This window comes from Triturus cristatus, chromosome 6 (assembly GCF_964204655.1).
Source record: "Triturus cristatus chromosome 6, aTriCri1.1, whole genome shotgun sequence".
Lineage (NCBI taxonomy): Eukaryota > Metazoa > Chordata > Amphibia > Caudata > Salamandridae > Triturus > Triturus cristatus.
Genome location: NC_140589.1, coordinates 286,117,564 through 286,142,966, shown reverse-complemented (window position 1 = coordinate 286,142,966; position 25,403 = coordinate 286,117,564). Strand labels below are relative to the sequence as shown.

At 44.2% G+C, this 25,403-nt stretch overlaps 1 pseudogene; it reads left to right on the top strand.

Moving 5' to 3' along the window:
* The first annotated feature begins 24,664 nt into the window (after positions 1-24,664).
* On the top strand, positions 24,665-25,145 carry LOC146816772 (cytochrome c oxidase assembly factor 3 homolog, mitochondrial pseudogene; annotated as a pseudogene).
* The last annotated feature ends 258 nt before the right edge of the window (positions 25,146-25,403 follow it).

Below are 25,403 nucleotides of genomic sequence, written 5' to 3'. Positions count from 1 at the left end.
TCTCCTGCCTTCGTGTGAATACCTATGTATTGAAGTGGCTGGGGGAAACAACCATTCATGCAAACTGCATACGTTTTGCCACCCTCCCCCCGGCAACAACCTTCCCTTCACAGAACAGATCATGGACATTATTTCAGCTACCGTGGATTTCCAGGGCACGCAGATCTTCCTGGGTGATTTCAACCTCCACTGGAATGATGTAAACGATGTGGTGGTTAATAGTCATAAATCCTTCCTACTAACCTTATCCAAATATGTGACAGCCCTACACATATCAAAGGAGCCACCTTAGATCTCATCATTGGTAATACTAACTCCTTCCTCCTAGAGTCGATCCACTCATGTGACTGGACAGACCACTATTGCATCACCTTCCTCGTCCTTGAATCGGTCAGAGCAAGCAGATCCCAACCTAAGAACCCAAAACTGTTGAAAAGATGTTTACTGAACATCAACTCTCGAGACCTGTTGGTGCTTTGTGATAACATTTTACACCCCCCTATTAACATGTCGGATGTCCATGACCTTACGGCCCACTATAACCATGCAATGCTTTATGTTCTTGACTCAGTGGCTCCACTTCAGCTTAAAAGAGTGTCCTCTAAACTCTCCAAACCATGGTTCAATGATAGTCTTAATGCCGAAAAAAGATTTAAGACTTGCAGAAAGGAAATGGCGATCGTATCCTTCTCTTGAACATCTTTGCCACTTGAGATCCTTGCGAAGCATATACAATAAACGCATCAGATGTTTGAAGGCCACCTTCTTCAGAACTCAACTTGATCAAGCAAAACAAAGTCCTAAAAAACTGTTTGAACTCATCAAGTCCCACGCTAACCATCATCCTAACCTCCAGGCTCTGTATCAAAGGACACTACCGAACTGTGAAGAATTTGCTGCTTTCTTCACTGATAAGACCACTAAGATCGAGACTGAATTATGCTTGGCCCGAGCTCACCTCTCGAATGGTCCACTGAACACCCTTGGCCCCTCTAGTCGAATATCACTGACCCTATACAGCCCTTCTTCCTCAAAAACAATGCATGCTGGAGCCTGTTCCAAACCTTGGATGAAGCCACTATTCGCAAAAGGCTGTTGACTTTGAAACCTTTCAATCACTACAATGATCCTCTGCCATCGAACCTTTTCCTGGAAGTGAGATCCTCCTTACTAACACTCTGGACGATGATCGTCAATGCCTCACTCAGACAAGGTGCTATCCCGGATTGCCCTAAAGCGGGTCAAGTCCCCCCGATCCTAAAGAAACCAAATGCTGATCCCACAGACCTTCTTAACTTTCGCCCTATCACTAACATCCCCACCTTGGCAAAACGCCTGGAGAAATGTGTGCTCGCACAACTATGTCATCACATAGACCATTTCCAACTCCTGGACCAATGCCAATCTGGTTTCCACCCAGGTCATAGTACAGAGTCGGCGCTAACGCACATCGTGGTTGATACGCTGAGTATATTGGATCACAATAAGTCGTGCCTATTGTTCCTCCTGGACCTTTTGTCAGCATTTGATACTGTCAAACATGATCACCTAATTGACCACCTAGAACACAGGATGGGGCTGTCTGGGCCTGTATTAAACTAGCTCCCTGTGTTCCTTCAGAACAGATTCCAAAGCTTCAAGGTGAACCAATGTGTGTCCCATCCTGAACAGGTCACCTTGGGGGTCCCCGAAGATTCTGCACTGTCCCCCACGCTTTTTAACCTGTTAATGGAGCCTCTGACAGAAATCCTAAAATCATCCAGCATTCACTATCATATGTATGCGGACGATACCCAGCTATACCTGAAGATAGCTTCCCTCGAAGAAATTCAGTCCCTCAACTCAGTCTTGATTGAAACTCAAAGCTGGCTGACATGTCCCCACCTGAAGCTTAATGCTCTTAAAACTGAATTCTTACTGATCTCACCCCACAACCAATCCCTCGTCATGGAACAATGGCTCACTCAGCTGACTGCTGTTAACTGTAGACCGCACCTTGTGGACTCGGCATCCTCTCTGGGCGTCATTCTAGACAAAAGCCTGAACATGCAGAAGCACACCAGTTCCCTCACCAATTCAGCTTACTTAGGAAACTCAAACCCTTTCTCCCTGCTCATGACCTAAAGGTAGCAGTACAAGCATTAGTGATCCCAAAGCTGGATAATGGGAGCGCAACGCTTTGGGGCCTGCCTAGGGTGAGGACGGCTCCTCTTAGGGCTACCCTCAATTCCACTGCTAGGCTCGTAACTGACACAAAAAATACCACCACATCTCTCCAGACCTGCGGGACCTGAATTGGTTCCCATATGAAGCTCGGATGCATTTAAAAATTGCATGTATGGCTCACAAAGCCATCCACTTCAAGACCCCACTGTATCTCGCAGAGAAACTGGAACTCTCTTGTGGTTGTAGAGGCTCCAGAAGCTCCAGTGCCCTTTTACTAAAAACACAAAAAGGCAAGAAAAAAAAGACATATAACCGAACCTTCTTCAGGTTTGGCGCAGAGGATCTCGAACGCCCTGCCCCCCGAAGTCAGGGTGAACCCTTCCACTGTTTCCTTCAAAAAAGAAGTCAAAGGACTCTTGATGAAGAAATTTCTGCCTTAGCCTGGCCCCCTCGTCTTATTCGGGGTCTATAGCCTTGACTTTGTCGCAGCCACCTGGTTCTTGAGTTTGTCAGACAATTCTAAAATTTGTTTTTGTCGCTGTGTTGATTCTGTTGTTTGCTTTCCCTCACAAGAACATTAGACAGTCTTAGACGTCGACTTTGTAGCTCTGTATATTCTGTTTTGTTTGCTTATACTGTTATTGATGCATAATCTGTATACCGCTCTGATACCCTCGGTGGTCATGTTCGCACTATAGAAAACTTTCAAAATGAATAAATAAATAAATCAACCACTGTCATCAACAGCATGAACTATTGTGTTCTGTTGAAAATAGCTTTCTTCATTAAAGAAAGGCTCAGTACTAGAGGTGTGCTTCCATTCACCAGTGAAAGTTTTACAAAAGTTACTTCTATTAATCTGTCTTTTTCTTTTGCTTTTGTCCTTCATAAACAGCATTGTTTTATCAAAGGTTCTCATTCACTTTAATACTAATATAAATATAAATAATTTTCGTTTCAATTCAAAAGCAGTATCTACTACACTTTCAATGAGTTGCTTCTTCATAAATTCTGCTGATCTTCTTTTATACGTTTAACAATCTTTTAATAATTTTGATTTACTCTAATACAAAACATTCGAATGCGTACCTGTTTAAACTGTTTTTGTTTTTTGTGACATGTTCTTTTTCCAAAAATGAATGATTTTTCCATTACATCTCTTTATTTGCCTGTGCTTTGTTCTAAAAATGTCATTTTTGCTTTCATTACTATTGTCCTTCTTTAATCTCTCTACACGTGTGTTAATAAATTGTTTAGTACTCTTACCAGAAGAGGCCTTATCCTCAGTAACATTTTGGTCTTTTTCACGTGCACTCTTTTAATTTTTTTTCAAGTACTTCTGTTTTCTTTGTTCTCTTTTCTTTTCATGTTTACTTGCCATCTTCCATTTATAATCCAAACAAAATAGTTTTCTAAAAAACAAAGAATAGTTTGAATAGTTTGTTACATTATTAAACAATTTTAAATTAATTACATCTCAACATTGATGATAACTAGTAGGCAATTAATTACAATTACATTGTATTTATAACAAATAAAAAAGAAAAGTGTAGAAACAAGCAAGCCAACTGCAGAAAGAGAAGAAAAGGTGCTGACAGAAAGAAAGGGACAGAAAAAAGAAAGGTTAAGAAACAGAAAAAAGAAATACAAAAACAACACAGCTACTGAAAATTTTGAGAAATGCAGAAAGAGGCAACAGAGGTGCAGAATGAGACAAAAGAAGAAGAGAAACAAGCAAGAAAAGTATAAAAAGAAGCAGGAAAATTACAACAACACACAACACAAATGAAGAAAGACAGAAAAGAGCAGTTAACAAAGACAGGAGAGGTGCAAAAAATGAGGAAACAGGTGCAAAAAACGGGCAAAAGGAATGAAGAGCGAGGCAAGAGAGGTGAACAAACAAGCAACAGAGGTGCAAAAAGATGAAACAACAATAGAGAAAGAGACAAGAGGAATGCTAAAGGAAGCAACACAGGTGCAAAAAAAGGCGAGACAGGTGGACATAGAGGCAAAGAAGTACAGACAAAAGTAACAGAAGTACAGAAACAAAGAAAATATACACTGAAAGAACCAAGAGAGCTGCTCAAATTGATAAGAGAGGTACCGAAAGAAGTACAAGAAGATGCAGAAAGACTTAAGAGACGTGCAAAAAGAGTCAAGAAAGCTGCACAAACAGATAAGAGAGGTAGAGAAAGAGGAAATCCCTGTGCAGATAAGACATTAGAGGGTTGCACAAAGAAGTAAAAGAGGTGCTGAAAGGAACAAGAGAAGTGCAGAACGAATCAACAGAAGTACACAAAGAGATAAGAGAGGTGCAGAAAGAGACAAAATAAATGATGAAAGAAGCAAAAGAGGTGCAGAAACAGTGAAGAGAAGTCCAGAAAGAACCAAGAGAACTCCAGAAATTCAAAACAGCAATCTTTGCAATGTTACTGTTATAAGTCTCACCATATAATAGCAAACATGCGTCTCTACCTTTTGCTAGTGCCATAACACATAATAGAAACATACAAATATATATGTATATATGTTACACACATGTACCATCTTCACATGCATAATACGTATGAAAATACATTTTCAAGTAGGGACATACCTCACTCACAAGACCATGAAGTCCTTTAAACATGTCAGACTGTATTTCCCATTTCAGACACACCTACATTTATGCGGTGTACTTCAAGTGCACAGACTCACACGAGGTAGCCTAATCACTAATCCCTCTGCCTACATATCTAGAACCTCACTATTGTGCTACAGCATCACTATTCAGTGACTACTGAGAGTGTTGGGCCTAGTAAAGAATAAAGCAGCAATTGTTTGCATGTGTGTGTTGTAACTCTGACTATATTCCAGAAACCATGCATGCATGTGTCTCTACCTTTCCCAGTGGCATCATATATAATAGAAACATACAAATAAATATATACCAGTGTTTTATACCTCTACCATCTTTATAGGCATAGCATGTGTGGGAATACATGTGCAAGTAGAGACATACATCACTCATAAGACCATAAAGTCCCTTAAATCTGATAGACTGCACTTCCCATTTCAAGGAGACACCTACATTTATGTGGCGTATTTGAAGTGAACATTTTTATACTCAGATATGAGTTAACCTAATCAATCTACCAACATATCTTAAACCTCACTTTCATGCTGCAGCTTCACTATGCAACAACTACTGAGAGTGTTGGGCCTTCCAAATACAAATCATCAACTTTTTCAATGTGTCTGTTGTAAGTCTCTCTCTATTCATAAAAGCGTGCATGCATGTGTCTGTACCTTTTACTAGTGACATAATATATAAAAGAAACATAAAAAGACATTTATACCTGTGTTTTATACCTATACCATCTTCATAGTCATAACACATATGAGAACACATGTGCAAGTAGAGACATACCTCAGTCATAAGACCAAAAAGCCAGGTCCTTCCTGGACCGGAAACAAGCATCCTGGGACCGGTTTCTGGGTATTACCCTTCATCAGCCAGGCTAGCTTGAATCCAGTGGCACAGTAAGCAAGGGACCAACATCTGGGCATACCCATCCCACTTAGGGTGAAAAGTACTACACAAACAAATGATGGACGGAACGCTGAATAAATCATACATTCACCCACAGTCAAGAGATATGGGTTAAATCAATAGTTCTGTTGCTCACCATGCCACCACAGTTTAGACTTAGCCATATACAAATCAGTCTCGACCCTGTGCCTCATGGGAACAGACCAAACCGAACTGCCAAGTCAGGTCCTCCATGGCCCGGATACAAGAATCCTGGGACCGGTTTCTGGGTATTACCCTTCATCAGCCAGGCTAGCTTGAATCCAGTGGCACAGTCAGCAAGGGACCCACGTCTGGGCATACCCATCCCACTTAGGGTGAAAAGCTCGGGCTGGACTGTTCCAATGAGGCACAGGGTCAAGACTGATTTGCATATGGGCAGATCTAAACTGGCGTGGCATGGTGAGCAAAAGAATGATGGATTTAACCCAGATTTCTTGACTGGGGGTGAATGTTTTGATTTGTTCTGCATTCCGTCTATGAATTGTGTGTCTTTTGCTTCCTTGCCTTATGTGCGCCGGGTACACCTAGACGTGGGTGCCTTGCTCACTGTGACACTGGATCCAAGCTAGCCTGGTTGATGAAGGGTAATACCCAGAAACCGGTCCCAGGAGGCTTGCTTCCTGGTCAGGGAGGACCTGGTTTGGCAGTTCGGTCTGGACTGTTCCCATGAGGCACAGGGTCAAGACTGATTTGCATATGGCTGGGTCTAAACTAGGGTGGCATGGTGAGCAAAAGAACAATGGATTTAACCCAGATCTCTTGGCTGGGGGTGAATGTATGATTTATTCAGCATTCCGTCTATCATTTGTTTGCTTAGGACTTTTCTCCCTAAGTGGGATGGGTATGCCCAGAAGTGGGTCCCTTGCTCACTGTGCCACTGGATTCAAGCTAGCCTGGCTGATGAAGGGTAATACCCAGAAACCGGTCCCAGGATGCTTGTTTCCGGTCCAGGGAGGACCTGGCTTGGCAGTACAGTTTGGACTGTTCCCATGAGGCACAGGTTCAAGACTGATTTGCATATGGCTGGGTGTAAACTGGGGTGGCATGGTGAGCAAAAAAACGATGGATTTAACCCAGATCTCTTGACTGGGGTGAATGTATGATTTATTCAGCATTCCATCCATCATTTGTTTGTATAGCACTTTTCATTCTAAGTGGGATGGGTAAGCTCAGGCGTGGGTCCCTTGCTCACTGTGCCACTGGATTCAAGCTAGCCTGGCTGATGAAGGGTAATACCCAGAAACCGGTCCCAGGATGCTTGTTTCCGGTCCAGGAAGGACCTGGCTTGGCAGTTCGGTCTGGACTGTTCCCTTGAGTCACAGGGTCAAGACTGATTTGCATATGGGTGGGTCTAAACTGGAGTGGAATGCTGAGCAAAAGAACAATGGATTTAACACAGATCTCTTGACTGGGGGTGAATGTATGATTTATTCAGCATTCTGTCCATCATTTGTTTGTGTAGCACTGTTTACCCTAAGTGGGATGGGTATGCCCAGAAGTAGATCCCTTGCTCACTGTGCCACTGGATTCAAGCTAGACTAGCTGATGAAGGGTAATACCCAGAAACCGGTCCAAGGATGCTTGTTTCCGATCCAGGGAGGACCTGGCTTGGCAGTACGGTCTGGACTGTTCCCATGAGGCACAGGGTCAAAACCGATTTGCATATGGCTGTGTGTAAACTCGGGTGCCATGGTGAGCAAATAAACGATGGATTTAACCCAGATCTCTGGACTGGGGGTGAATGTATGATTTATTCAGCATTCCGTCCATCATTTGTTTGTGTGCACTTTTCATTCTAAATGGGATGGGTAAGCCCAGGCGTGGGTTCCTTGCTCACTGTGCCACTGGATTCAAGCTAGCCAGGCTGGTGAAGGGTAGCACCCAGAAACCGGTCCCAGGAAGCTTGTTTCCGCTCCAGGGAGGACCTGGCTTGGCAGTTCAGTCTGGACTGTTCCCATGAGTCACAGGGTCAAGACTGATTTGGATATGGGTGGGGCTAAACTGGAGTGGCTTGGTGAGCAAAAGAACAATGGATTTAACCCAGATCTCTTGACTGGGGGTGAATGTATGATTTTTTCAGCATTCCGTCCATCATGTGTTTGCGTAGCACTTTTCACCCTAAGTGGGATGCGTATGCCCAGACGTGGGTCCCTTGCTCACTGTGCCACTGGATTCAAGCTTGCCTGGTTGATGAAGGGTAATACCCAGAAACCGGTCCCAGGAGGCTTGCTTCCAGGTCAGGGAGGACCTGGCTTGGCAGTGCGGTCTGGACTGTTCTCATGAGGCACAGGGTCAAGACTAATTTGCAGCTGGTGGGTCTAAACTGGGGTGGCATGGTGAGCAAAAGAACAATGGATATAACCCAGATCTCTTGACTGGGGGTGAATGTATGATTTATTCAGCATTCCGTCCATCATTTGTTTGTATAGCACTTTTCTCCCTAAGTGGGATGGGTATGCCCTGACGTGGGTCCCTTGCTCACTGTGCCACTGGATTCAAGCTAGCCTGTTTGAAGAAGGGTAATACACAGAAACCAGTCACAGGAGGCTTGTTTCTGGTCCAAGGAGGACCTGGCTTCGCAGTTCGGTCTGGACTGTTCCCATGAGGCACAGGGTCAAGACTGATTTGCATATTGCTGGGTCTAACCTGGGGTGACATGGTGAGCAAAAGAACAATGGATTTAACCCAGATCTCTTGGCTGGGGGTGAATGTATGATTTATTCAGCATTCCATCCATCATTTGTTTGTATAGCACTTTTCTCCCTAAGTGGGATGGGTATGCCCTGACGTGGGTCCCTTGCTCACTGTGCCACTGGAATCAAGCTAGCCTGGTTGAAGAAGTGTAATACACAGAAACCAGTCACAGGATGCTTGTTTCTGGTCCAAGGAGGACTTGGCTTCGCAGTTCGGTCTGGACTGTTCCCATGAGGCACAGGGTCAAGGCTGATTTGCATATTGCTGGGTCTAACCTGGGGTGACATGGTGAGCAAATGAACTATGGATTTAACCCAGATCTCTGGTCTGGGGGTGAATGTATGATTTAATCAGCATTCCGTCTATCATTTGTTTGCGTAGGACTTTTCACCTTAAGTGGGATGGGTAAGCCCTGACGTGGGTCCCTTGCTCACTGTGCCACTGGATTCAAGCTAGCCTGGCTGGAGAAGGGTAATACACAGAAACCAGTCACAGGATGCTTGTTTCTGGTCCAAGGAGGACCTGGCTTCGCAGTTCGGTCTGGACTGTTCCCATGAGGCACAGGGTCAAGGCTGATTTGTATATTGCTGGGTCTAACCTGGGGTGACATGGTGAGCAAATGAACTATGGATTTAACCCAGATCTCTGGTCTGGGGGTGAATGTATGATTTAATCAGCATTCCGTCCATCATTTGTTTGTATAGCACTTTTCTCCCTAAGTGGGATGGGTATGCCCTGACATGGGTCCCTTGCTCACTGTGCCACTGGATTCAAGCTAGCCTGGTTGATACACAGAAACCAGTCACAGGATGCTTGTTTCTGGTCCAAGGAGGACCTGGCTTCGCAGTTCGGTCTGGACTGTTCCCATGAGGCACAGGGTCAAGGCTGATTTGCATATTGCTGGGTCTAACCTGGGGTGACATGGTGAGCAAATGAACTATGGATTTAACCCAGACCTCTGGTCTGGGGGTGAATGTATGATTTAATCAGCATTCCGTCTATCATTTGTTTGCGTAGGACTTTCACCTTAAGTGGGATGGGTAAGCCCTGACGTGGGTCCCTTGCTCACTGTGCCACTGGATTCAAGCTAGCCTGGCTGGAGAAGGGTAATACTAAGAAACCAGTCACAGGAGGCTTGCTTCCTGGTCAGGGAGGACCTGGTTTGGCAGTTCGGTCTGGACTCTTCCCTTGAGTCACAGGAACAAGACTGATTTGCATATGGGTGGGTCTAAACTGGAGTGGAATGCTGAGCAAAAGAACAATGGATTTAACACTGATCTCTTGACTGGGGGTGAATGTATGATTTATTCAGCATTCTGTCCATCATTTGTTTGTGTAGCACTTTTCATTCTAAATGGGATGGGTAAGCCCAGGCGTGGGTCCCTTGCTCACTGTGCCACTGGATTCAAGCTAGCCAGGCTGGTGAAGGGTAGCACCCGGAAACCGGTCCCAGGAAGCTTGTTTCCGGTCCAGGGAGGACCTTGCTTGGCAGTACCGTCTGGACTGTTCCCATGAGGCACAGGGTCAAGACTGATTTGCATATGGCTGTGTGTAAACTGGGGTGGCATGGTGAGCAAAAAAACAATGGATTTAACCCAGATCTCTTGACTGGGGGTGAATGTATGATTTATTCAGCATTCCGTCCATCATTTGTTTGCGTAGCACTTTTCACCCTAAGTGGGATGCGTATGCCCAGACGTGGGTCCCTTGCTCACTGTGCCACTGGATTCAAGCTTGCCTGGTTGATGAAGGGTAATACCCAGAAACCGGTCCCAGGAGGCTTGCTTCCAGGTCAGGGAGGACCTGGCTTGGCAGTGCGGTCTGGACTGTTCCCATGAGGCAAAGGGTCAAGACTAATTTGCAGCTGGCTGGGTCTAAACTGGGGTGGCATGGTGAGCAAAAGAACAATGGATATAACCCAGATCTCTTGACTGGGGGTGAATGTATGATTTATTCAGCATTCCGTCCATCATTTGTTTGTATAGCACTTTTCTCCCTAAGTGGGATCGGTATGCCCTGATGTGGGTACCTTGCTCACTGTGCCACTGGATTCAAGCTAGCATGTTTGAAGAAGGGTAATACACAGAAACCAGTCACAGGATGCTTGTTTCTGGTCCAAGGAGGACCTGGCTTCGCAGTTCGGTCTGGACTGTTCCCATGAGGCACAGGGTCAAGGCTGATTTGCATATTGCTGGGTCTAACCTGGGGTGACATGGTGAGCAAAAGAACAATGGATTTAACCCAGATCTCTTGGCTGGGGGTGAATGTATGATTTATTCAGCATTCCATCCATCATTTGTTTGTGTAGCACTTTTCATTCTAAATGGGATGGGTAAGCCCAGGCGTGGGTCCCTTGCTCACTGTGCCACTGGATTCAAGCTAGCCAGGCTGGTGAAGGGTAGCACCCAGAAACCGGTCCCAGGAAGCTTGTTTCCACTCCAGGGAGGACCTGGCTTGGCAGTTCAGTCTGGACTGTTCCCATGAGTCACAGGGTCAAGTCTGATTTGGATATGGGTGGGGCTAAACTGGAGTGGCTTGGTGAGCAAAAGAACAATGGATTTAACCCATATCTCTTGACTGGGGGTGAATGTATGATTTTTTCAGCATTCCGTCCATCATTTGTTTGCGTAGCACTTTTCACCCTAAGTGGGATGCGTATGCCCAGACGTGGGTCCCTTGCTCACTCTGCCACTGGATTCAAGCTTGCCTGGTTGATGAAGGGTAATACCCAGAAACCGGTCCCAGGAGGCTTACTTCCAGGTCAGGGAGGACCTGGCTTGGCAGTGCGGTCTGGACTGTTCCCATGAGGCACCGGGTCAAGACTAATTTGCAGCTGGCTGGGTCTAAACTGGGGTGGCATGGTGAGCAAAAGAACAATGGATATAACCCAGATCTCTTGACTGGGGGTGAATGTATGATTTATTCAGCATTCCGTCCATCATTTGTTTGTATAGCACTTTTCTCCCTAAGTGGGATGGATATGCCCTGACGTGGGTCCCTTGCTCACTGTGCCACTGGATTCAAGCTAGCCTGTTTGAAGAAGGGTAATACACAGAAACCAGTCACAGGATGCTTGTTTCTGGTCCAAGGAGGACCTGGCTTCGCAGTTCGGTCTGGACTGTTCCCATGAGGCACAGGGTCAAGGCTGATTTGCATATTGCTGGGTCTAACCTGGGGTGACATGGTGAGCAAAAGAACAATGGATTTAACCCAGATCTCTTGGCTGGGGGTGAATGTATGATTTATTCAGCATTCCATCCATCATTTGTTTGTATAGCACTTTTCTCCCTAAGTGGGATGGGTATGCCCTGACGTGGGTCCCTTGCTCACTGTGCCACTGGAATCAAGCTAGCCTGGTTGAAGAAGTGTAATACACGGAAACCAGTCACAGGATGCTTGTTTCTGGTCCAAGGAGGACCTGGCTTCGCAGTTCGGTCTGGACTGTTCCCATGAGGCACAGGGTCAAGGCTGATTTGCATATTGCTGGGTCTAACCTGGGGTGACATGGTGAGCAAATGAACTATGGATTTAACCCAGATCTCTGGTCTGGGGGTGAATGTATGATTTAATCAGCATTCCGTCTATCATTTGTTTGCGTAGGACTTTTCACCTTAAGTGGGATGGGTAAGCCCTGACGTGGGTCCCTTGCTCACTGTGCCACTGGATTCAAGCTAGCCTGGCTGGAGAAGGGTAATACACAGAAACCAGTCACAGGAGGCTTGTTTCTGGTCCAAGAAGGACATGGCTTCGCAGTTCGGTCTGGACTGTTCCCATGAGGCACAGGGTCAAGGCTGATTTGCATATGGGTGGATCTAAACTGGAGTGGAATGCTGAGCAAAAGAACAATGGATTTAACACAGATCTCTTGACTGGGGGTGAATGTATGATTTATTTAGCATTCTGTCCATCATTTGTTTATGTAGCACTTTTCACCCTAAGTGGGATGGGTATGCCCAGAAGTGTGTCCCTTGCTCACTGTGCCACTGGATTCAAGCTAGACTGGCAGATGAAGGGTAATACCCAGAAACCGGTCCAAGGATGCTTGTTTCCGGTCCAGGGAGGACCTGGCTTGGCAGTACCGTCTGGACTGTTCCCATGAGGCACAGGGTCAAGACTGATTTGCATATGGCTGTGTGTAAACTGGGGTGGCATGGTGAGCAAAAAAACAATGGATTTAACCCAGATCTCTTGACTGGGGGTGAATGTATGATTTATTCAGCATTCCGTCCATCATTTGTTTGTGTAGCACTTTTCATTCTAAATGGGATGGGTAAGCCCAGGCGTGGGTCCCTTGCTCACTGTGCCACTGGATTCAAGCTAGCCAGGCTGGTGAAGGGTAGCACCCGGAAACCGGTCCCAGGAAGCTTGTTTCCGCTCCAGGGAGGACCTGGCTTGGCAGTTCAGTCTGGACTGTTCCCATGAGTCACAGGGTCAAGACTGATTTGGATATGGGTGGGGCTAAACTGGAGTGGCTTGGTAAGCAAAAGAACAATGGATTTAACCCAGATCTCTTGACTGGGGGTGAATGTATGATTTTTTCAGCATTCCGTCCATCATTTGTTTGCGTAGCACTTTTCACCCTAAGTGGGATGTGTATGCCCAGACGTGGGTCCCTTGCTCACTGTGCCACTGGATTCAAGCTTGCCTGGTTGATGAAGGGTAATACCCGGAAACCGGTCCCAGGAAGCTTGTTTCCGCTCCAGGGAGGACCTGGCTTGGCAGTTCAGTCTGGACTGTTCCCATGAGTCACAGGGTCAAGACTGATTTGGATATGGGTGGGGCTAAACTGGAGTGGCTTGGTAAGCAAAAGAAAAATGGATTTAACCCAGATCTCTTGACTGGGAGTGAATGTATGATTTTTTCAGCATTCCGTCCATCATTTGTTTGCGTAGCACTTTTCACCCTAAGTGGGATGTGTATGCCCAGACGTGGGTCCCTTGCTCACTGTGCCACTGGATTCAAGCTTGCCTGGTTGATGAAGGGTAATACCCGGAAACCGGTCCCAGGAAGCTTGTTTCCGCTCCAGGGAGGACCTGGCTTGGCAGTTCAGTCTGGACTGTTCCCATGAGTCACAGGGTCAAGACTGATTTGGATATGGGTGGGGCTAAACTGGAGTGGCTTGGTAAGCAAAAGAACAATGGATTTAACCCATATCTCTTGACTGGGGGTGAATGTATGATTTTTTCAGCATTCCATCCATCATTTGTTTGTATAGCATTTTTCTCCCTAAGTGGGATGGGTATGCCCTGAAGTGGGTCCCTTGCTCACTGTGCCACTGGAATCAAGCTAGCCTGGTTGAAGAAGGGTAATACACAGAAACCAGTAATAGGATGCTTGTTTCTGGTCCAAGGAGGACCTAGCTTCGCAGTTCGGTCTGGACTGTTCCTATGAGGCACAGGGTCAAGGCTGATTTGCATATTGCTGGGTCTAACCTGGGGTGACATGGTGAGCAAATGAACTATGGATTTAACCCAGATCTCTGGTCTGGGGGTGAATGTATGATTTAATCAGCATTCCGTCTATCATTTGTTTGCGTAGGACTTTTCACCTTAAGTGGGATGGGTAAGCCCTGACGTGGGTCCCTTGCTCACTGTGCCACTGGATTCAAGCTAGCCTGGCTGGAGAAGGGTAATACACAGAAACCAGTCACAGGATGCTTGTTTCTGGTCCAAGGAGGACCTGGCTTCGCAGTTCGGTCTGGACTGTTCCCATGAGGCACAGGGTCAAGGCTGATTTGCATATTGCTGGGTCTAACCTGGGATGACTGTCGTACTTTAAAATTTGGGACCACGTAGGAGGCAGGGCCCTACCCCTGTCTATCCCGGTATTAGCGAACCGCGAATGGTCAATGCGGTATGTACAAGTGCTTTGTGTAACGTTTTAGCTATGAATGCACTATGTATACGTTATTATACATTGACTCCGTGGGTTCCATTTTGTAGCGGTGGCCATCTTATGGTTGCCCTCACATAGGCTATATAGCATGAAGAGAAAACGGGCCTTTTAGAGCACATGTGCCTTTCTTTGACTTTTCTGTGACCTGGGCAGCTTGGCTCCCCCATCCCAGGTCAAACTGGTCTCACGAGTTCCCCGTCCTCTGGCCACCTGTGATTAGCATCAGGGCTTGACACACCATAAAGTCTTTTCATCCTACACAAGCCTCCGGCTAATCTCTTTCACACCTGACTGTTCCTGCTTTATGGCTTGTTTCCCAAAACAGGAGATGCTCTTGTTTATTGGGGCCTATCGATATCTGATGTGGGATCTGAGCCTCGCTGGGTAAATAATTACGGGTTGGCTTAACTGGAATGTGGGATGGTCATCATGACTCTGCCTTTTCGTTTGCAATGTATACATGTGAATGACCAACTGCAAGAGAAGGGCGGTGTTGCCCAGAGCGTAACATCCTCCATAAAAGAGGAGACTGGTTTCTGTTCTGCAGACTGCCTCATCCAGTTGCTAAGGCTTCTGTGCGACGTAGTCTCACTCATTTGAGTTTAATAAAGATGTCTTTTCATATTTCAGCTTCTGTTGCCAAGTTCTTTGTTATATTATCAAGATATGCAGAATTCTATAATACCACATCAGGAAGTACTCGAAGTCATAGGGTGCTACCCCTAGCACCTCTGGGGTATAAAAAATTGGCGTACTTCAGTTGGCGCCCACCAGCGCGGCCTCATCAGAGAAGTGACTTTCTGTGGGAGTGATCTTGTCAGGAGACTGAAATCTACTGAGGAGGACAGAACGGGATTCTACCAAGAAAGTACTCTGTGCACAGGGATTCTGGAGATTCTTTGATTATGTAGCCCGGTATATTTCTGCTCTTCCTGATTTTGATCCTCCACATGATGTCACTCAAAAGGTGAGAAAAAGAACCCTTTTGGCGTGAGTATTATAGAAGACGTTTGGTCATGTAGAACTTGACAATTAGAATTTGGATAACCTTTTGATTATTAAGAATAAGAATTAGGTATAAGTGGATCGCTCCCAGTCCTTTGGTCCTTTGGGTCTTTAATTTGGTTATCGCAATTACCAAAGCCGAGGGGTTGGTTTCTTGGTTTCTGATTTGGTCATTGCACTTACCAAAACCGAGGGTCTCGCATATTTGCGAGTGTATTGGTAGAGATAACCCCTTGAAGTTTGAAGCTAGATTAGTGAGCTATAAGATGCCTGATCTTAGCAAATTTGGAAATGTAGCTTTTGGTTTGTATAGGTTTGGATATGCGAATTGCAATTTGTGTAGGCAGGTAATGAGGAGATATATCTCCATTTGGTTTTGATTATAATACTTGCGTTTTCCGCAGTATTTTTGGCATGCCTGTTTGTAAGCTCACATGGAAAAATGTGTTGCTTTTTGTTTTGAAAGGTACCATAGTGTGGGAAATATCTATATAGGTTAAATTTAAAAACATATTTCTTCCTTGGTGATTTTGTATCCCCAGGGAATTAAAATATGACATAATACAAAACAAGGATCCTTCGTTCTGCGCAGTTTCATGAATGAAGATATGCAGAACGATTTTGTGTGGTGTTCTGCTAGGCAAAGCTAGTGAATTGAGCGCATTCACTACTTCTTGGACATGCATCTGTCTGTGGGGCTGTTTATGCAGCCTTTTGGAACACTATTGAAAAGCGTTGCTTGTAAATATGACCTACAACTAGTATTTGCAAATGGTTTGTTTCAAGTATAGTCTATGAGCTGTTCTTTCTTTCTGTCATGCGTATTGATTTGTAAGTCAAATGTGTGTTTAAATGTCTGTGTTTTTTTTATCATTAGTGCAACTTCCGTAAGTAAATTGCGACGGCGCTATTTATGAAAAATGGCTAAAGCACGCTGTATTGTCTGTTTGACCCCCCTTTCTGTTTATGTCAGAAATGAGCTCAATATGTGTTTGTGGGTCTTCTGATGTTTCCAGTCTGTTAAGTAAATTGTTGGTTAATTAATATCAAGTAGAAACTTAAAAAAGAAATCCAGAAACGAACCATGTGACGTGCTAAAATAGCTATATGGTGCTCTTTAATTTATAGAATGAGCAATTGTGCACATATACAAAACTGCCGTTAAATGCTTAAAGGATAAAATTAGAAACACATTCAATAGATATAAATCAGGCCCCAAAAACGAAATTATCTATTTTTGCAAAAGTAAATAAATTTACAGCATTTTCCTTAGATGCATTGTATTAGATGTTCACAGGCAAACTTTTCAGCTGCAGTATATTTGATAGAAATGTTCATTCAGCCAGCACCTTCCCAGTTGAACACGGGTGGAATTTTGCAGAACCGTCCTTTGAAATGAAAGTGGCGCAAAAATGTGACGCGTTTCAAATTGGGCTTATGCGCTTAGGCTTGTGAGTTAAATGTGTCCAAAATGATAGGCAAGGGATGCAGCTTGTTTTTTATACATGGAATTATCACAAAAACGAATAATTGGGATTTTTTAAAAAGAAAATTATTAATAATTGAAAAATTATTTTAAAAAAATAAGTGCTTTTCAAAATCGTTTTTTGATATTAATAAAGCGTAATACTCATACTATGACCTCCTAGCATTAAAATTTGATTTGAGTTGTGTTGCATCACTAAAATGGCAAGCATTCGTGTGTACAATTTTCCCTTGGCGCAGGCGCAAACAAGCTAATTTTTATAAAGTATAAGTTGTTATTTCCAATGCCTGACTCATGGGTTATGTAATAAACATTCTGGTAATGCATATTATGCAAAAAAATTGTAGGATATTCATTTTTTAATGCCAAAAGAATGAAAGTCGAATTTGGGTAGAAAACACTGTTTGAACTGCATTTCCTTCCATTCAGAGTACTTTTTAAAGTGTCTCAGACTTCAGTAAATGCATACGTTTAGGTTTGATATACATTTACAGGTTGTGCCTTCTTATGATTCAATGAGTCAATGTGCCAGTACACAGGCTTGTTTTAATATCAGGGTTGAAGGTTCTAACTTTAGCTGTGTCTGTCACGATACTACTGAACACGCTATGAAAAACACGACCTTTTTAAAACTTGGAGAAATTAAATAAAATATGGTGTCGCAACCCGCAACTATTTGATGTTAATAAAAAACGACCTTAATGGAGTTAGCACCCACATAGAGAAAGAGAAATGGAGAATTTTTTTTTGATGAAGGAAAAAGAGGATGTTTGTGAGCAGGTATGTGATGAAGTCAGTAATGATAGAGGGGTGGAGAAATGTAGAATTACGGTTATAGGAACTAGGTAATACGTAGGAAGGAGAAGAACTATTGGGAAAATAGAATGCCGTGGAGGGAAGAGAGATGATGAAGGGGAGTAATAAAGACATGAAGAGTAGCGTGAGGAAGGTTATATTGACGAAGGGAATAAAAAGGAATGTGGTATCGGTTTGAGTAAGTGGGAGGGGAAAGATGAGATTGCAAGTTCTAGCAGTAGGGGTGAAAATATTGTAATTACCTAACGGGAGGCACTGAGTTTCATATGCTAATATGAAAGCGACGAACAGAGCTTGAATAAAGGCAAGTGACTAAATGATGAAGAAAATATCAAAACTCATTGCGAATACAATTCACAGTGCCAGTGGACTGGGGCAGAAAGCGGTCTCAATCGCTGGAGTTCAGTCTAACTTTAGCTGGGCCTACTGAGATGTTCATTCATTTAAGGTTGTTGAAATGTGTACCATTACATAGGATTGTAACAAGGATTTATTCTAAAAAGTGGTATGTGTGTTATTAAGTTTCGTGAACTATTCACAGTAAATGTAGTTTAATAATCTGGGAATAGGGATAATTTTTTAGCGCCTAAAAAGGAGAAATTATTTTTCAAAATAGAGTGAATTATTGCAAGTTAGGAGGAATTAGGAAGGCCTTCTGGCTTTGACGAATTCAGAGTGTCAGAAGCTGGGGGTTGGGAGAGCTGCAGAGGCTGGCTCGGTCACGCTGCTGAGATGCTATCTTTCCCGTAAACAATGGAGTTGACATTTATGACCTTTTAAATTAGGGCCTTGCCTCTGTGGAATGCAGAATGACCTTGCTACACGGGCCTCTGAAGGTGGGGTTTCTGGTTTCTCCATAGCATCGCTAAAACTAAAGAACTCAATTCCAAAGGGAAAATATAGCAAAGGGGTTTTCTTTGAAAGTCCAAACATCATGTTAAATGCTTGGCAGATACATTGGTGCTCTAAAAAAAAAAATAGAATGATGCCTGCTAAAGTTGCTCTCCTTTAACAGAAAACGGAGTGTTGCATTAAGTCTTAGACAGACAAAAAGATTCTAAAATTTTTTTTTTAAGGCTACATGTTCTTGCTAGTCCTGTATGTTAGAAGAGAGACTGTATATTTGACAGCAGATTTCCATTGCCTGGTGATCTACTGTCAAAAAGGAGGGTAAGTATTTTAAACCTGACAAATTAAACAGGCCCAAATATTGGGTTTTGGGCTGCAGTTTTACAGTGCATAAAGTACATGACATGGTGTTTGTGTGTCACCGCTTATTACATATGCTATTGTTTTGTCTATGCTTTTTGTGCTTGATATACAGCAAGTATATCTGATGGCTTGACGTTTTGTGCGTTTTTATTATTTTTTGCATGTTTTCGTTGTTTTTGTTGCTGCTTTTTGATACTATTACAAATTTACCTGTGTTGTGAGGGGATGGTCATGACGATGCCCATCGCTACGCAACAGTTGGTTGAACTTGTTCTGGTTCCTAAATTCCACAGCTAATGATATTTCATGCTGTGAACATGAGAGGCAGCACTTTACCAGTGCATGTCTAAATTGGCTATAATGGTATTACAGAAAACTAAAAGAGATCTACAGGATCGAAGTGTGTCACGTTACTGCCCTTCCCTTAGAGGAACAGGCAGCCCTACATTTATGTATCCTTGATTGGACCTAAGGATGAAATTATAGATCTGTGACTCAAGGTGGCCTAATTTCTATATTACATTAGTTAATGGTGTCCTGTCTCCTAAGTAGCATATGGCCTTTGCTTCTTAAAAGGAAACTAGGTTATCATTTTTCCCTGCAGAAGGAACTGGAACATTAGCTAAGATTACCGTATATGGTGTAGTCACCAGCGGTAGAGTTAAAATGTATGTAACTTTGGCCTTTTGTGTATCACCCGTACTCTTGGTGTAGTGTCACATGCCTGACTATCACCCAAGTAAATTCTTGTCCTTCCTATAGATTCTTATTTTTTTATTGCTTTTGTTGCTTCTTCCCTGACCGGTGTCGCATCATGCTTAGTTATTGGGGATTTTAGTTGTGTCCCAGTTCCAATTCCCTTTTCTGTATTCCTTTCACCAGTCAGCCCATTTATTATTGTAGGTGTATTGTTCAGGTACACACTTCCAGACTGCAGTGATGTACCAGGGACCCCCCATATTATGTACAATTCCCTTTTGCATGACCAGACTGGTTTCCAAGAATTTTCCTTAGGCCTGCTTCAATGTTTTTCAGCCTGACTGTCAGAGTAGCGATAGACTGGCTAACTGACTCAATATTATAGTAAGACAAGTTTTCCATCTCAAAGGGAGATATCTTGCGTTTACTTTTTGAACATGACGAATTTTCAATGTCTATTTTTTAATGTGGTTTTTACCATTTTTTGTTCCTGCTGCTTTAATTTTCGGTGGGATCAGAAGTTTCTAATCATGCAAATATCAGGACCCTCTAGTTCTTGTCTTTTGTTTTCATATCTGACTATTAGCCTGTGTATTGCCTAGTGCACCTGATGTGAAAGGTTTCTACATGCCTATGATAATCTGTACCATGTGATTTCTCTATTGAGATGTCCTAGATAAGGAATTTAGAAACACTTAGATGTAATCATTCAGAAAAAGAATGTGTTTGCCCCGTTAGACAATGCCACCATATGTGAAGACATCCATTTAGATAGAATTCTCGTGTAGTTATCTACCCTTAGATGATGGAGGCTCTCACACGGAAACCCAATTGAAAAGCTTAGAGGCACTGTTTTGCCTACTGCCTTTATATTTGTATTGCTTCCTGAGAAAGACAGTATATTCTAGACGAAAATTGTCCCATGGCGTTTGGCCACTCCTTTGAAAATCACAGGCCACCTGTTTACAGTCCCCTTGTTATACAACGAACTGTTTAAAGCATCACACTTGCTTCATCAGAAGGCGTTCAACATCAGAAAAGAAGGAGGAGCTGGTTTTGCCACAGAACCAGAATTCCAGTGCAAAAGAGCGCCTGTCATGTGCTGGTAACCTCTGACAGTGTGCAGTCCCTTGAGCCCCTTGGCCTGAGTTTTTGGCCACACACCCCCCCTCTTTTCCTTTGCTTCAATGGAAGTGCAGTGCACCGGCGGATCCAAGATTGACAGAAGGCACTACATTCCAGTGCCCATGGAAGAGCAGCCTGAGCGTCCTCTGACACTGAATGACGAGTGTTGGAGTCTGAGAATGGTCCCGAATCTGCACGAGATGACCTGTGCCCTTGATCAATGGAGAGCACACTACCTGTAGTGCCTGCCGCAAAGGAAAAATACTGGCGCACTGCCTTGAGACATTGAGACTTTTTTTCGAGTGAGCTGTGGGTGTTTGCCAGGAGGGCACTCCAACTAAGCAGTACTTTTCCCATGTAAGGCTTGAATGAAGAGGCCCATGCAAAAGAAAACAACAGAAGAAGATTTGATGGACAATAGAAGCCTGCCAGAGAGGCTTTTTGAACGGACTCTGGGCATAGGTGGTTTCACAAGAGGTTTCCGTGTGATTGTATAGAGTAGGTGTTAAGGAGACTGATTGTTTTGCTGGCATTGTTTTAAAGTACTATTCTGTTTAGTAAACACAGAATGAAGTCCATTTTCTGTGGAAAGAGTACCCCCCTTTTCACCTCAGAGCATTGATGAGGGTCACCACTGTTTCACCTGAACATAAAAATTATTATTTCATTTGTAATAGTGGTCACTACTTTCTCCCGTTGTCTATATGTTTTTAATAACAAGTTTTCTAGTGTCTTTTTAAACATGACGTTGTCATTGATGGGTGGGATCGGTTTTCTCTACTCAATTGACTTCTGCACCCGCTTCCCAACCTATGTCCTTTCCTACTACTGTTTCTTTGCACTCTTTTCACCCTTTTCCTGAACATGAGCAGGTTAGAAGATCAGAATTCGTAAGCAATTCTTTTGTACAGCTTCTGCATCAACACTAGTTAGTAATGACCATCACTAATTATTGGGTGTGTGATCTTATGCCGCCTACTACAGATAGAGGTATTCCTTATTTTGTCCTGCCATATGTGGCCTTTGTGCTACTACATGTGTAAGGAGACGTATCCCGTGAGAGTCGCTAAGTAATAGGATGATGCTACAGCAACATCTCCATGACTTCATGTCTGTAGACCTGGACTTGGATTGATGAGAGTATAGTTATTGCCTATGTAAGGGCAAAAGGAGGGTCTGTCGTACTTTAAAATTTGGGACCGCGTAGGAGGCAGGGCCCTACCCCTGTCTATCCCGGTATTAGCGAACCGCGAATGGTCAATGCGGTATGTACAAGTGCTTTGTGTAACGTTTTAGCTATGAATGCACTATGTATACGTTATTATACATTGACTCCGTGGGTTCCATTTTGTAGCGGTGGCCATCTTATGGTTGCCCTCACATAGGCTATATAGCATGAAGCGAAAACGGGCCTTTTAGAGCACATGTGCCTTTCTTTGACTTTTCTGTGACCTGGGCTGCTTGGCTCCCCCATCCCAGGTCAAACTGGTCTCACGAGTTCCCCGTCCTCTGGCCACCTGTGATTAGCATCAGGGCTTGACACACCATAAAGTCTTTTCATCCTACACAAGCCTCCGGCTAATCTCTTTCACACCTGACTGTTCCTGCTTTATGGCTTGTTTCCCAAAACAGGAGATGCTCATGTTTATTGGGGCCTATCGATATCTGATGTGGGATCTGAGCTTTGCTGGGTAAATATTTACGGGCTGGCTTAACTGGAATGTGGGATGGTCATCATGACTCTGCCTTTTCGTTTGCAATGTATACATGTGAATGACCAACTGCAAGAGAAGGGCGGTGTTGCCCAGAGCGTAACATCCTCCATAAAAGAGGAGACTGGTTTCTGTTCTGCAGACTGCCTCATCCAGTTGCTAAGGCTTCTGTGCGACGTAGTCTCACTCATTTGAGTTTAATAAAGATGTCTTTTCATATTTCAGCTTCTGTTGCCAAGTTCTTTGTTATATTATCAAGATATGCAGAATTCTATAATACCACATCAGGAAGTACTCGAAGTCATAGGGTGCTACCCCTAGCACCTCTGGGGTCTCAAAAATTGGCGTACTTCATGACATGGTGAGCAAATGAACTATGGATTTAACCCAGATCTCTGGTCTGGGGGTGAATGTATGATTTAATCAGCATTCCGTCTATCATTTGTTTGCGAAGGACTTTTCACCTTAAGTGGGATGGGTAAGCCCTGACGTGGGTCCCTTGCTCACTGTGCCACTGGATTCAAGCTAGCCTGGCTTGAGATGGGTAATACACAGAAACCAGTCACAGGAGGCTTGCTTCCTGGTCAGGGAGGACCTGGTTTGGCAGTTTGGTCTGGACTGTTCCCATGAGGCACAGGGTCAAGACTGATTTGCATATGGCTGGGTCTAAACTAGGGTGGCATGGTGAGCAAAAGAACAATGGATTTAACCCAGATCTCTTGGCTGGGGGTGAATGTATGATTTATTCAGCATTCCATCCATCATTTGTTTGTATAGCACTTTTCTCCCTAAGTGGGATGGGTATGCCCTGACGTGGGTCCCTTGCTCACTGTGCCACTGGATTCAAGCTAGCCTGGTTGAAGAAGGGTAATACACAGAAACCAGTCACAGGATGCCTGTTTCTGGCCAAGGAGGACCTGGCTTCGCAGTTCGGTCTGGACTGTTCCCAGGAGGCACAGGGTCAAGGCTGATTTGCATATTGCTGGGTCTAACCTGGGGTGACATGGTGAGCAAATGAACTATGGATTTAACCCAGATCTCTGGTCTGGGGGTGAATGTATGATTTAATCAGCATTCCGTCTATCATTTGTTTGCGTAGGACTTTCACCTTAAGTGGGATGGGTAAGCCCTGACGTGGGTCCCTTGCTCACTGTGCCACTGGATTCAAGCTAGCCTGGCTGGAGAAGGGTAATACTAAGAAACCAGTCACAGGAGGCTTGCTTCCTGGTCAGGGAGGACCTGGTTTGGCAGTTCGGTCTGGACTGTTCCCATGAGGCACAGGGTCAAGACTGATTTGCATATGGCTGGGTCTAAACTAGGGTGGCATGGTGAGCAAAAGAACAATGGATTTAACCCAGATCTCTTGGCTGGGGGTGAATGTATGATTTATTCAGCATTCCATCCATCATTTGTTTGTATAGCACTTTTCTCCCTAAGTGGGATGGGTATGCCCTGACGTGGGTCCCTTGCTCACTGTGCCACTGGATTCAAGCTAGCCTGGCTGAATAAGGGTAAGACACAGAAACCAGTCACAGGATGCTTGTTTCTGGTCTAAGGAGGACCTGGCTTCGCAGTTCGGTCTGGACTGGTCCCATGAGGCACAGGGTCAAGGCTGATTTACATATTGCTGGGTCTAACCTGGGGTGACATGGTGAGCAAATGAACTATGGATTTAACCCAGATCTCTGGTCTGGGGGTGAATGTATGATTTAATCAGCATTCCGTCTATAATTTTTTTGCGTAGGACTTTTTACCTTAAGTGGGATGGGTAAGCCCTGACGTGGGTCCCTTGCTCACTGTGCCACTGGATTCAAGCTAGCCTGGCTGGAGAAGGGTAATACACAGAAACTAGTCACAAGATGCTTGTTTCTGGTCCAAGGAGGACCTGACTTCGCAGTTCGGTCTGGACTGTTCCCATGAGGCACAGGGTCAAGACTGATTTGCATATTGCTGGGTCTAACCTGGGGTGACATGGTGAGCAAAAGAACTATGGATTTAACCCAGATCTCTGGACTGGGGGTGAATGTATGATTTAATCAGCATTCCGTACATCATTTGTTTGCGTATCACTTTTCACCTTAAGTGGGATGGGTATGCCCAGAAGTGGGTCCCTTGCTCACTGTGCCACTGGATTCAAGCTAGCTTGGCCGATGAAGGGTAATACCCAGAAACCGGTCCCAGGATGCTTGTTTCCAGTCCAAGGAGGACCTGGCTTGGCAGTTCGGTCTGGACTGTTCCCTTGAGTCACAGGGTCAAGACTGATGTGCATATTTGGGAAAGATGGAGCAGAAGCCGGGTGAAGGGGAGAAGACAGCCAAGTTCGCGCAGAGGATAGATCCCAATCGGGCCGATCTTGAGCCCCAGCAGAGAGCATCGATGAGGAGAGCGGAGCTGGTGCACTGGCAGAGGAATGTGCATAAGCTTCGGGGGAGAAACATGGCTACCGGGCTGGGCATTGGGGCCATAGTTCTGGGCATCTATGGGTACACCTTCTATTCTGTTTCCCAAGTGAAATTTCTAGATGAACTTGAAGAGGAAGCCAAGATTGCCCGCGCCAGATTCCCAAAAACATCTGCAAACTGGCACAACGCAGAACTGAAGTGGAGAGGAGACCCCAGGCTACACTGGGCTTTACTGAGGACTTGTTACTGTTCTTCTGCATCGCTTGTCCCTGTTGCCGCCTTCTTTGGAAAATAAGTTGATGCTCTTGACAGCATTTCCAGAAAACGTCCAGAAATTCTTAATTCCCCAGTTTTGTTTTTCTTACACTACTGTTCAGTGGCTGCTTTAATAATTTTTGAACATTCAGTGGGTGAAGGACTTTATCTAACATTTAATCAATTTCTAAGTTAATTCCGACCCCCTTGTTTTATTTCATTAGGGTCGTCTATCATGGAGTCAAAAGTCTGTGTTGAATGTTGATGACCATAATGCATTGTTTTCACTGTTGTGTACATTAAATTGCTATAGCGATTCATAAAGTAGACACATTTTTTTTTTTAAATAAATGTGGAAGGAA